The sequence below is a fragment of the Rhincodon typus genome, chromosome 8 (assembly GCF_021869965.1).
Source record: "Rhincodon typus isolate 14 chromosome 8, sRhiTyp1.1, whole genome shotgun sequence".
Classification (NCBI taxonomy): domain Eukaryota; kingdom Metazoa; phylum Chordata; class Chondrichthyes; order Orectolobiformes; family Rhincodontidae; genus Rhincodon; species Rhincodon typus.
Window position 1 is genome coordinate 68,186,535 of NC_063339.1, and position 14,408 is coordinate 68,200,942.

At 42.8% G+C, this 14,408-nt stretch overlaps 1 protein-coding gene across 1 annotated transcript in view; it reads left to right on the forward strand.

Annotated features, from left to right (window-relative positions):
* The first annotated feature begins 11,233 nt into the window (after positions 1 to 11,233).
* Positions 11,234 to 14,408, forward strand: part of slc8a3 (solute carrier family 8 member 3) — a 412,792-nt gene continuing 409,617 nt past the window's right edge. The window contains exon 1 of the mRNA XM_048600418.1: positions 11,234 to 11,314. The gene's annotated coding sequence lies outside the window, so the exon portion shown is untranslated. The remainder of the gene's footprint in view (positions 11,315 to 14,408) is intronic.

The following is a 14,408-nucleotide window of genomic DNA, read 5'->3' on the forward strand; positions in this document are numbered from 1 at the left end:
CCAGGCAAGTGGAAAGAATTCCATCACATTCCCGACTGGTGCCTTTTAGATGGTGGGCAGGCTGGGTGAGTTATTCGCTACAGGACTCTTATCCTCTGACTCACTCTTGTAGCCTCAGAATTTATACAGTTCAGTTTCTGATAAATGTTTACCCCCTAGATTTGTGATATTGAGGTTTCAGCGATGTTAATGCCGTTGAATGCCAAGTGGCATTGGGTAAATTCTCTCAGTGCAGATGGTGTTTGCGTGGCATTCAAAAGTTATTTGCCACTTGTCTAGTCAAACTGGATATTATCGAGATCTTGCTGCATTTGTACATGGACTGCTTTAGTATGTTAATAGTTGTGAAAGGTGTTGAACATTGTGCATAACATCCCCACTTCTGACCTTATGATGGAGGGAAAGTCATTGATGAAGCAGCTGAAGATGGTTGGGTCCAGGACACTACCCTGGAGAACTCCTGCAGAGGGGTCCTAGAGCTGAGATGATTGGCCTCCAACAACCATAGCCATCTTCCTATGTGCCTGGGATGACTCCAACTAGCGGAGAATTTGCCCCTGGATTCCAATTGATTCCAGTTTTGCTGGGGCTCCTAGATGCCACACTCGGTCAAATGTGGCTTTGATGTTAAGAGCTGTCACTCTAACCTCACCTCTGGAATTCAGCTATTTTGTCCATGTTTGAACCAAGGCTGTAATAAGGTCAGGAGCTGAGTGGCCCTGGCGGAACCCAAACTGGGCATTACTGAGCAGGTTATTGGTGAGCAGGAGATGTTTTATAGCACTGTTGATGACATCTTCCATCGCTTTACTGATGATCAAGTAGACTGAGTGAAGTGAATTGAGGTTATTTGATCAGAGTAGATTTTTCCTTCTTTATCTGTACAAGGCATACCTGGGCAATTTTCCACATTATTAAAGAGATGCCAGTGCTGTAGTTGAACTGAAACAGCTTGGCGAGGGAAACAGCAAGTTCTGGAGCACAAGTCTTCAGTACCATTGCTGGAATGCTGTCAGGACCTGTAGCATTTGTAGTATCCAGTGCCTTCAGCCATTGCTTGATGTCACGTGGAGTGAATCAAACTGTCTGAAGATGCTGGGGGCTTCCAGAAGAAGCCGAGATTCTAAACACAATGTTGGCAGATGAAGTTAAAGACGTGCAAATAGGGAGGGGATGTTGAGAAGTGCGTGTGATAGAGCTGAAATTGTTTTGACACTGTAATGCAAGAGTATAGGATAGTTAAATAGCTATGAAAGGTGCTTCATAGTCTGATCACTTGATTGAACGAAATACTGTTGTTGCTCATGCCACTGTTTAACCATGAAACACATCACTTTAAATGAAGTAACTGGGCCATCCAAGAAAGTGAGGGACGAAACATTCTGCATAGAAAAGAAAGCACATAAGTATCTTTAAAGCTGAAGATACATTGTTATTTTCAGTATTTTCATAGCATGTTGTGTAGCTTTGCTCAAAGCTTTCTGCATCATTTGGTGAACTAAGCTTATTTCCCCATGGACAATCATGAAACTACTAGTTGTTGCTAAAATCCCAACTGGTTCACTAATATCCTTTGGGAAAGGAAATCTGCTGTCCTTATTCTTTCTGATCTATGTATCTTCAGGCACATGACAATGTCCTGCTCTCTGACAGGTCCAATGAAGCCACTCAGTCGTATCAATCCAATCGAAAAAAAAATTGAATCAGAATAAAATTGGATAAATTACTCTTGGCACCGGAAATCACAAAGATACAATCTGCCCAATCAACTGTAAAACAACTGACTCTGAATTTCTGAAGAAGGGTCTAGGCCTGAAACGTCAGCCTTCCTGCTCCTCTGATGCTGCTTGGCCTGCTGTGTTCATCCAGCTTTACACCTTGTTATCTCAGATTCTCCAGCATCTGCAGTTCCTACTATCTCTGACTCATTCATATCTGTGGATTCTTACCAAAACTAGGAGAGCTATCCTATAGACTAGTCAATTCAGGCTTTGACTAAATGATACACGTGGAATCATACCTCACAGTAAATCTCCAAGACACCAATATCATAATTCCTTGTGTACATCCTGTCCCGCCAGCAGGAAGAGCCATCAGAGAGGAAGGCACGTTGGTTATACAATGGAGAGAGAGAGTGGCTCTAAGAGTGCTCAACATTGATTCTGGACCCCAGGAAGTCTCTAGGCATCAGGTCAAACATGGGCAAGGAAACCTCCCTCCTGCCATCTCTCAGCTGATATATCAGTGTTTCCTGCAAGATGAACAGAACTTGGAAAATGCATTGCGCCTAACAATGGCGCAGATTGTACTCTAATTAAGTTACTTCAATCTCCATCAGCAAAAGTGCCTTGAAGCATCATGATGAACCGAGATGCCCAAGTCCCAAAGGATACATCAGTTAGGCTGGGACTGTTACAGTTGTGGAAAAGCCAACCAGAAGCAAAAGCTTCTATGATCTCGTCATCACCATTTTACCTGTCACAGATATGATTCCAGCTGATAATAAAACTGGACAAGTCCAATCCCAGACAATTTCATAGCCCATAAAAACTGAAAGAACTCTGGATACTGTAAACAGAACAAAAACAGAAGTTGCTGGAAAAGCTCAGCAGGTCTGGCAGCATCTGTGAAGAAAATATCAGAGTTAATGTTTTGTTAACTCTTCCTCAGATTTCATAGGCCATAAGTTTTAACTTTTGCAGTGGGTTACTCTAGTGGTTAGTCACTGAACATAATCAGATGGGGCTGCTTATGTTCTTTAACAAAAGAGAGAGAAAAAAACAAAGTTACATATGGCAATTCAGAAGATTTAACATAAGCAGCAAAACAAAATTTCAAATGGATTCGCTGTAATGTCCTTTGCAGATACTCAATCTCATGTAAGTGTAACCCTTATCTTAACTCTTTAATTTCTTAATTAACTCACATTTTTTGCAGTTTTGATGACCTAGAAATTTCTATCTAGTTCTAGTGACCTAAACCTCTTTTTCAGCTCTGACAACTTGAAAATATCTATACTAAGTCTCATAGCTTTAGGGACTTTTCCTTTGACAAAACTGTTCTGAGCTGAAAACCTGATTTTTCTTTAGCTCAAACCCGATTTTGAATTGAACTCAATAAAATAATGACTTTCTAACCTATTTTAAAAAATAAGCCTTCACCAAACCAAAGCCACACATCTATTTTACCTCTCCTTTAGGATCCAAACTCATAAGAATATTGTACACTTCCATCACAATAATGTCCATGACAGCAATCATAGAACTGATGCCCACACAGTCTTTGTGGACATACGGTCATATCTTCACACGAGGATATTGTCCATCATGTTGTGTGACAATAACACTGTATTAATTGGGATAGATCTAGCGGCTCAAAATTGGCCATTCATATGGCCAAGTGGTACATCTGCAGCTAGTGGACCCACCCTGGTTCAATGAAGCAATCACGGAGCATGCCAAGGTCAGAAGTAGGCATACTTAAAAATGAAGAGGCAACGTGGAGAACCTACAACATAGGACTATACATATATTTACCAGTGGAAGCAAAATGCCATAGGCAGAACTTAAGAGATCCTGCAACAAAGGTATGAGATCAAAGCTCTACAGTCCTGCCACATGCATTTGTGTTTAGTGGTGGCCAGTTAACTAACCAGAGAAGGAAGCCCCAGAAACATCCCATTCTCAATGATCGTGGAGCCTGATGTGACAGTGCAAAAGGCAAGTCCTGAACATTTGCAACCATCTTTAGCCAGTAGTGCTGAGTGAATGGTACATCTTAATCTCCTCTTCAGCATCAGAAATCAATCTTCGGACAAATTGATTCACTCAAAGTAATATCAAGAAGTAGCTGAAGACACTAGATAGAGCAGAGGTTATGAATCCTGAAAACATCCTGCCAATGGTGCTGAAGACTTATGCTCCAGAATTATGCACAGCTCTAGCCAAGCTGTTCCAGCTACTGTAAAGGCATCAACTTGACAATGTGGAAAATTGTCCCGCTCCCACATATTGAAGATTGTGGTGCACAGAATTTGATGGAAGCCACCAGCCAGACTGACATTGGTGGATTCAGGACTCGATCAAAAAGAAATGGCTTGGCTCAGAGATCCCAGACACTGCAAAAAGAAAGCACCTGTTTCAGCAGGATGGCCATCCTCCTCAAAGGAAATTCATGAGATTGTAAAAGAGAGGTTGCTCATTTCAGCAGTTAAGAAGATGTCCTCCATGAATGAAATTCGAGAGATTGAAGATCTTCCAATTTAAAGGTGCTCACTGTCTGGAACAGAATCAAAGTCACCAATCTTCAACATAGAGACCAACCAATCTTCCAAATCCAAAGACGACATGTTTTAAGAGAATATTATGACCACCAGTCCATCTGAAATTGTGACAGTAGAGCTTCAGAGGTAGATGGGAAAACACTACATACAGAAATATATACATAATAACTTGTTCTAATTTTCCACCTCACCAGCCTCCTCATTTCTGCCAACTGTACTAGATGCCACCACCCAACACATCATCCTGCCGACATTCTGAAGGGACAGTTCCCTCCATGACACAGTGGACCATTCCACTATCACCTCCAATACCTCAAACCCCTCCCACCTTCACTCACAATCGCAAGAGGTGTAACACTGTTACCTCCTCCCTCCTTGTTATTGCAAAACCCCAAACACTTCTTCCAGGTGGAGCTGTGATTGATTTGTACCTCATTCAATCCAGTTTACAGTATTCACTGCTCTTAATACAGTCTCTTCTAAATTGGGGAAGCCAATTACAGACTTGGTGATTGCTTTGAAGAACACCTCCCCTCAGTCCACAAGTATGATCCTGTGCTCGTGGTTGCTTGCCATTTTTGCTCAGATTTCTGTCTCAGACTTGCTGCACTGATCCAATGAAGCCCAACCTAAGTTGGGGGCCACCACCCAACACATTTTGCACTTGGGCACTTTATGGACTCAACATTGAGTTGAACAACTTCAGACCGTGTCTTCCCATTTTAATAAGTTAACCCCAGTCCCCTGCTATGTCTTGTTTTCTCAGAATCCCTACAGTATGGAAACAGGACCTTTGGCCTAACAAGTCCACACCAATCCTCACAGCATCCCACCCAGACCCATCCCTGAACGCTTTGGACAATTTAGCATGGCCAATCCACCTAACATGCACATCTTTGGACTGTGGGAAGAAATCGGAACACCCAGAGGAAACCCACGCAGACACGGAGAGAATGTGAAAACTCCACACAGACAGTCGCCCAAGGGTGGAATCGAACCCGGGCCCCTGGTGCTGTGAGGCAGTAGTGCTAACCACTGAGCCACTGTTCCGCCCTGCTTTCAGCAGAGTACTTCAACATCTCCCTCCAGTTCCAAAGAAGAGTCATATTGGACTCAAAATGTTGATGCTGTTTATCACTGCATAGATGCTGCCAGACCTGCTGAGATAGTCCAGCATTTTTTGTTATTCTTTCATCTTATCTAGTAATTCTATCTCAACTTCAATCAATATTTTGTTGAAATCCAGTGTAAACATCAACATAAACTACTCATTAAATATTCTCATCTTGTCCTGTACCTCCAAATACTTATAACCTTATTTGTCCCAAATAGGATCCACTACACCTTTTTATTACCCACTATGCCAATAGAAGATTTTTGGTTTCTCTGTAATGTTAACGGTCATGTTAATGAGGTCCCTTTCTTGTAGGGCTTTGGGGTATTGATTTCATTGAGAAATCGGATACAAGCATGTGTGCCTATTCTGTTTCTATTCTATTGTAGAACTATTGATTCAGGAGGCCAGAAGAAGGAACGATTGAATGGTGTTGATGCTGGGTGGTTCACATTAGACACTAACTAAGCAAGTGATCATTTTAAGAAGCTGGGAGAAAAGAAAAACACAATAACAAGAGAAAAATCAGTTTTCACATCAGAACAATAGGAACTAAATCACTGTACTTGCACATCTGAAATTGTAATGACCCATTCACCAATCAAAAATTGGTCACCTCAACATTATGATAATCCTGCGTGTCTCTGATTCTTCTGCCTGAGAATCAGCTGTCTCCAGAAAAGAACCAGAAAGCAAAATAAAAGAAACCACATTTTTTTTAGCCGCCAGCCGTTCTGTTTCCTGATATAACCCAAGATGCACACTGTGCTGCCACTAGAGTCAATCAGGGCTTGAGGAATATGTGTTGAGGGTTTCCCTGTATCAAACCCTGAAGGTCTGGTGATGTTATGAATGTGAAATATGTTTATCCTAATTTTGCCTGTTGAATACTTAACATCCCAAACAGAAATATGATCAAATAAGGAGTCTCAGCTCCAGAAATACCACGCTAAACCAGGATTATTGATTCTGGTAACCTAAACCCCCAACTAAATTTTAAGTGAGAATTGCAACAAATAAAGACAGATGTTGCCAATAAACATTTAAACACTACTTAGATGTTTCAATAAATTTTACAGCAAATCCAATAAACCTGACCCCAAGAAATGTATCTTAATTACAATCTGTTTTACCACAAATGTTAAACTCTGTTTAGAATCTCAAACAACTCCTTGCAATGACAAACATTCTATGCAAATTTTAGCAAATGTAACTTCAGCAAATATTGGGAAATTTAATGAAGAGTAACCTCTCTTAGCCTTCCTTCTTGTAGATACAGGTGTTCAATAAGTAAGGTAATTGTTGAACAAATCACAGCAGTGATGGCCACGGAATTCCAGCTCAGAAACGTCCCCCATTCCCCATAAAGAGGGGGGAAAGAGGACACGTTGCACACAGGAAATGAATTCCTACCGCTCTGTCATGTTACCCTATTTGGCATTGGTGCTTCAACCAACCATTCAGCCAATGCTGTTGTGCAAGGTGTCCTGTTAAACCTAAGACTGGAAAAGGGGATTGCTATGACTTGTGAGCTGGTGGTGGTTTAGTCCATGCAGGTGTCCATCTGATCATGGATCCTGGTCCAGGGATACTGCTGCTTGCCAAGTAGCCTGATCAGCTTGACCAATATAAATCACAGTCTGAGTTTGCAAGCCCAGTTGGCTGCCTGATGTCTGGAGTGCTATTGATGACCAGATCCTTCAGTGACACACTGTGTACCATTTACAAGATGCTCTGATGCAACTTCCCAGGATTGATTTGAGAGCTTCTTCTAAATCCCATGACCTCTGCTGCCTGGATAAACAAAACAACAAGTGCAAAGGAGCACCAGCTCCTGCAAGTTCCCCTCCATGTCATATTTTATCCTGACTTGGAACTGTATCACCATTCCTTCACTGCTTTGTGGCTGATCAAACAATCCTTAACTCCACCTTCCTGATTTTTCCACATAATCCTTGATTCCCTTACTGATTAATCATCTATCTATCTCAGCCTCTAATTACTTAAATGACCTAGCCTCTGCAGTCAACTGGGTAAAGAATTCCACAGGTTCAATACACTCTCAGGGAAGAAACTGAAATCCATTCCACCCAAGCCAATCTTTGAGCCATTCATTGAACTCTTTGACTTAGTTACTCTCTGACAGTTAGCCGTGGTTTAGGTAGTAATCCCGAGATTATTTCCTTCGAGATTCTACTTTTAATTTAGCTCTTAACTATTCAAATTCTTTCATCAGAACTGTATCTCTTGTCATATCAATTGGTATCAATGTGGACAATGACAACTGTTGTCCCCTTCCACTCGAAGTTCCTCTCCAGCCCTGAGGAGATGTCCTTAATTCTCGCAGCCAACGCAGCCTTCAGAAGACATACTCATGGCTGCTGATAACAGTATCTATCTCTGTAATTATACTACCCCCATGATTCAATATTCCCAAATTGAATTGCTCCCTAAATCAGTGCCATGGTAAGTTTGGTCATTCTCCCTGCAATGTCCGTTCTTGAGCACAGAGCCTACAAGAAACTTGTAACAGTTGGGCAATTGCAGGGGCTTAGACTCTTTGAACTCCCTGAGCATAATCTTCTGGTATCCCTCCCCACGTCCCTGTCTCACCTGCAGTCATATCCTTCTGTCCTTGATCACAGACCAACTCTGAATTTAAAACATCTTGTTTAAAGGGTTTTGCTATCCTTAATAATTTAAAATCAATTATTTAATTATACTATTAATTATGTTGCTTTTCATATTATTTTGCTAACTTTCCATCTACTTTGTATGCTACTTTAAAACTTCGGTGTAAAATAGACCTTAACCACTTAACAGAAACTCACCAACTATCTAACTCCTTTCTCAGTCATCCAGCAAGAGCCAATTCCAAACTCTCAGATTTGAACTCACTTTCTTCTCTGCTGTAAAACATCCGAACTTTTATATTCCATTCCCCTTGGAATAAAGAACAATAAGCCATTTGTTCCTAATTACTGTTGCACCTTTTTGCTAAATTCTTGTGCTTCATGTACAGGGTATCAGGAAATCCAGTAACCTCTATACTTCAGATTTCTGCAACCTCTCTCCCATTAAATAACATACTGCTTTTCAATTCTTCTGCCAAGTTAGACAAGCTCACATGTTCTTACATGATATTCCATCTGCTAATTTTCTGCGTACTCATTTGACCTATCTGTATCCCTTTGCAGATTCCTGCTGTCCTTTTCATGACTTACCTATCTTTGTGGCAGCAGCAAACTTAATAACCGTACATTCAGTCCCGTCACCCGAGTCATTATTATAAATTGTGAATAGCTGGGGCCCTAGCACAGATCCCTGTAGTTCTTCACATGTTACAACTTACTGACCTGAAAATGATTTATTTGTGCCCACTCCCTGTTTCTTGTCAGCTAACCAATCCTTTATCTCTAAGATAGAGAGGTGCCTACTTACTTTGCATTTCCTAGCATGATATTTTCCCCATCCCAACATTCTCACTTTTATAGTTCCCTGCCTAATATCTTGAGACCTTAATAGTTATACTGCTAATTCCATTTGAATGACATGGATTTTGCTTTGATTTGTGGTCATTCTATGTTTGGATGTAACTAATTACAATGGAAGAAATTTGAGGAATTCAGAAATTATGAATTTTGTATTAAACTTTCCATGTTCCTACCTTCCTGGAATTTAAGTCTCTGATTTTGACAAACTAAACCTGAATAGCAATTTATCAAGATTTACCAATTCTGACAATTGACATAGTGGACAATCATGTTACTTCCCATTCTCAAGAAAGTCATCAATCTTGAAGTGCAGAAAAACATCACATTCTGAACCATGATTAGCAATTCTGGTTGTCATGTTCTGCATCAAGGTTACTGTTTCTGGTTACTTTTTTTTTTATTCACTTATGGGATCTGATTGTCAAAAGCTGGGTCAACATTTGATCCCTGTCCTTAGTAGCTCTTAAGAAGGTGATGGTGAACTGCCTTCTTGAACTGCTGCAGTCCATGTGCCGTAGGTAGACCCACAATGCCATTAGGGAGGGATTTCCAGGATTTTGACCCAGTGACGGTGAAGGAATTGCGATATATTTCCAAGTCAGGATGGTGAGTGTCTTGGAGGGAAACTTGCACATGATGGTGTTCCCATGTATCTGCTGCCCTTGTCCTTCTAGATGGAAGTGGTTGTGGGTTTGGAAGAAGCTCTCTAAGGATCTTTGGTGAAATTCTGCAGTGTATTTTGTGGCTGGTACTCACTGTTGCTACTGAGTGTTGGTAGTGGACGCTTGTGGATATGGCACCAAGCAAGTAGGTTGTTTTGTCTTGGAAGTTGTCAAGCTTTTTGAGTGTTGGGACTGCATCATCCAGGCAAGTAGGGACTATTCCACCATAGACTTGACTTGTGCGTGGAAGATGATAGACAGGCACTGGACAGTCAGGAGGTGAGTTAATTGCTTCCTAACATCTGACTGCTTTTGTAGCCACTGTGGTTATGTGGCAAGTCCAGTTGAGTTTTAATTAATGGTAAGCTCCAAGATGTTGATAGTGGGGGATTCTGTGATGGGAACGCCATTGAATGTCAAAAGGTGATGTTTAGATTGTCTCTCATTGGAGATGGTCATTGCCTGGCATTTGTGTGGTGTAAATGTTACTTGCCACTTTTCAGTCAGCATGGGTATTATCCAGATCTTGTTGCATTTGAATATGGACTGCTTCAGTGTCTGTGGAGTCAAGAATGGTGCTGAACATTATGCAATCACAGCAATATCCCCACTTCTGACCTGATGATGGAGGGAAGGTCATTGATGAAGCAGCTGAAGATGATTGGGCCTGGGGCACTACCCTGAGGAATTCCTGCAGAGACGTCCTGGTGCTGAGATGGCTGACCTCCAACAACCACAACCATCTTCCTATGTGCTAGGTGTGTGACTGCAATGAGTGAGAACCAGAGTTCAGAACTATTCTGCAGTAGGGACATGGATACCGTGGAAATGAGGATTACAGATTCTAGGTATTCATATTCTGAATGAGGATTACAGATTCTGAGTATTCACATTCTGAACTGGGATTACAAATTGTGGTTATCACATTCTGAACTGAGATCACAGCTTCTGGTCATTCGTAACGTGAATCAGGATAGCAGATTCTGAACCAGGATTGCAGATTCTGGGTAGTCACATTCTGAACTGGGATTACAGATTCCGGTCATTCACGTTCTGAACTGGGATTACAGATTCTGGGTATTCACATTCTGAACCTGTGTTACTGTGATAATGTGATATTGGGATTCCTGATCCGTAAGCGGAGGGTATGTGAAGGAAACATTGGTAGATTAGACGGTGAGACCGTCATCCTGAGAAGTTCGATCCTCTTGGTCGTCTCGTTTCGTTGTTGTTGTTTTTGCCCGGTGTGTCTGAGGGATCGTCTGTGGCAGCTTTTATACCTCGAACGGTGCTGGAAGCTGCTCAGGAGACTGCAGAAGAGCGGCGAGACCTGACAGGAATGTGCTATGAGCTGTGGCACGGCTCTTGTGTTGCCCGTGTGTGAGGAGGCAGCGTGTGTTAGCACATCAGCGCACTTGCGCCGGGCTGGCTGCTGAAGTAAGAGGTTTCCACAGCGTTCACTTCACATTTGAAGCATTTTTGGTGCGCTTCCTTTTGCGGAAGTGTCAGCGAGGGCAGTCCCTTTAGGCTTTGCACTTCGCCAACTCCAGTTCAGGCGGCTCTGAGGTGCCTTCGAAGTGCAAGGGACACGCCGTGGGCCGCCTGCGTTTTCAGGCGGTACACACACATCTATCTCCATCACTTCTGGTGGAGGAGGCAAGCAGCATGGAGGATGGGGACTGCTGCAGGTGCCGAGACGGTACGTTAACCCATGGTGGGATGTAGCTTCCACTCCAATAAAGGGAAACAAGCACATCTGGAGGTAAGCCTTAAGCTGCGAAGTACGCACAGACGCCAACGTTTTATGTAACAGAGTTGAGAGTCGATACATTGTAGCTGTCATTCGCAGACTTGCTATCTCAGGGCTCACAGCAGCAGTGTACAGCTGGAAATTGGGGAAATCACGGCCTGATCTGGATGGATGGAGGAATGCATGGATGAAGGAGCCCCTTATAACGTTGACGGATAACAGGACAGGATCTGGCCCCTTGTTTAGCACATGCCTGATCTAAGTTGTCCCGGTGAGAATCAGCTATCACTCTTGTGGGATGCCAGCTAGCTGCCTGGCAAAGGTGCATTCAATCTGGCTGTGCCCTCTGTGTTTTATTTGAGAGAGATAGGGAGGGAGGGGGGGAGGGTGTTTGGCCGGGATTACTGTATTGGATTGACTGCTGATAGATACAGGCTGAACGTGGTTTGAGGGCAGCTTGGGTTTGGTGTAGGATGTCAGATTTAATGATCGTTACCGCACCCTCCCTCCCCCCAAAAACACATACCCATCCTCTGTCTCTGCTGGCGCCGACCAGGGTCAGATTAAAGGGAAGTCCCTCTCTGGGGTTGGGACAGGTTATTTTTTTCCCCCTCTTTCTCTCTCACACACAGGCTGTCACCGCAGTGAGGTTGCATTTGGACAAGGCAACTCTTTTACCATCCGCCAAGACCGACTCTCTTCCCCCCGTGCCCCAGCAGGAGGCTGTTTGTAATCGAGATGAAGCTGCCTCACCAGCACAGCTCCAGCAACCCCACAGGTAGCTGCAGCGTTTTCTGGTTTTTAGTGAGTCAGGCAAGTAGGTCTCAAGCAGAGCATCTGGATAGTTAACTTAATTCCAGAGAATTCAGTGCGGACTGTTTAAAAAAACAAAAAAATCCAGGCTCCGTTTTAGTTCTGAATGTGTGTGTGTGTGTAGAGAAAGAAATTAGCAGGTAATATCTCCTTTTTTTTGCTGTAATATATATTTAATGCTATTTAAAGCCATGCTGTGGATTATATAACATAATCTGCACAGTTCGCCGTTATTTTTCAAGAAAGGAACCAGGCGACTCGCTTTAAGAGGAGCAGAAAGCTGGGCTCATCTGCTTACTTTCGAGAATCTATTTCCTTATTGAAAACTGATAAAATAAACATCTCATTTTGAATTCTCCCATCCTCCACGTTTTTTTTTTCTCTCTCTCTCAAATATCCTCACCACTGTGCTGTTTTTCTTTTGGCTATTCAGATCTCTTGGCTTTTCCGATTGGTTGCACTGTCGCCAATGCTCCCTCCCCAACACAACCACCACCAACATTTGCAATATTCACTTTGCAAATGAAATCCCTGTGTAGCTGTCAGAATACACATCAATACTTTGCAACCCAGTTCAATATCTGCAATGATATTCCCAATGTTTTATTTAAAATTAATTTTGAGTTGCAGTGTTTTGGATGTGTGTGTGTGTGAATGAGCAGATAGTTAAAGCAAATACAGATTGCTTTTCAGTGGCCTCGGTGACAGCTGTCGTGTTCATTCACTTCAGTTGCGCTCTTGTTTACCTCGGTCAAATATAGCGACTGCGCCACCGCGCCTTCCCTAAATAGGACAAGCAGAGTTTCCTTTAGCTGGGCGGTTCGTGGATGCTGGGGCGATTGGGGGCGGGCGGACGGGATGGGGGTGCAGGCTGTATACTCCAGGCCCTTTTCCTATCAGCCTTTCACCCCAAGTTACCAGAACCTAGTAGCCTGCATACCCCTGCCTGATACCCAACCACTGAGAGCAAGCGCCCCCTCCCCAAAGTGGCGCACTCTGTTATCATGCCTACGTGACCGTGTCAATTGTCCAGTGCCCCATGTGTCTCTCTTACTTACAATCTGCAGGGCCTGGTGAAGTTCCACTGTTGAGCTAGTCTCTGCACATTTTAATTTGCTCTGCTCTTTCAGTCACAGATTTTAAACTTCGGATGTGCTGGAGATTTTATCATGTTAATTTTTTTTCAATTAATGGTTATTATGTGTTCATTGCCAACAGTTTGTTGGGTTGGTTAAGTTTGTTCAAGACCTATTTGGCTTTGCTAAATCTGCAGAGTGGCTGTTGTTTGACACTTTATTTTCCCCTTAAAGGCCATTCCTGCAGATGAAGCAGTGATGCAGTGACGTTATAAGGCAACCTTGCCTGGTTGCATGGTTTCACATCACATTTGGGGATTGAACCCATGAGCTGGCAGTGAGTGTGCTCATGCTTGCACCTCCCAGTCAGTATTGCACCATTTTAGATCAGGTTATTCTATTTATTTGTATAAGTGCTGAAAGTTTTCATGCAGCTCCTCAGACAGAACTATACCACTCAACTGCAATGCTTTGGCACTTGACAAGTAGCAGATGGTCATTGGCATGCTTGGTCATTGGCATGCTTGGTCTCAATTATGGCATCTCCAGGATGCATTTGAAAATATATTCGAGTTGTAGAATTTTTAACAGCACAGAGAAAGACCCTTCAGCCCATCGTGTCCATGCCAGATGTCAAGCAGCTATCTATTTTCCAGCACTTGGTCCTGAGCCTATGGTGTTTCAAGTGCTCATCTAAGTACTACTTAATGGACTTGATGGTTCCTGCCTCTACTACCCTTTTAGGCAGCAAGTTCCAGGTAGCCACCACCCTTTTGTGAAACTTTTTTTTCATCCTCAAATTATGTCAAAACCTCCTGCTCCTAAAACTGTGTCCCCTTCCCTGGTTATTGACCCACCTTGGATGTGGGCACCATTGATAAGGCTGGTATTTGTTGCCCATCTCCAATTCCTCTTGAGAAGGTGAACTTTCTTGCACTGCTGCAGTCCATGTGATGATGGGACATCCGTGGTCTGCTTTAAGATTCTGATGCAGCAGCAGTGAATGAGCAGCAAGACATAGTTCAAGTCTGGATGGAATGTGATTTGCAGGGAGTTTAGTGTTCCTGTGTGTCTTATGTCCTCTTCCTTGTTTAGGCAAACCTTGAAAGGGAAGTTCTAGCTGCAGGCATTTGAACAATCTGTTAATTTACAATGGGCAAATCTTTGAGGGGAAACTATGTCACGACTATCTTGCAGCCCTGTGCAAAATGTCCTAT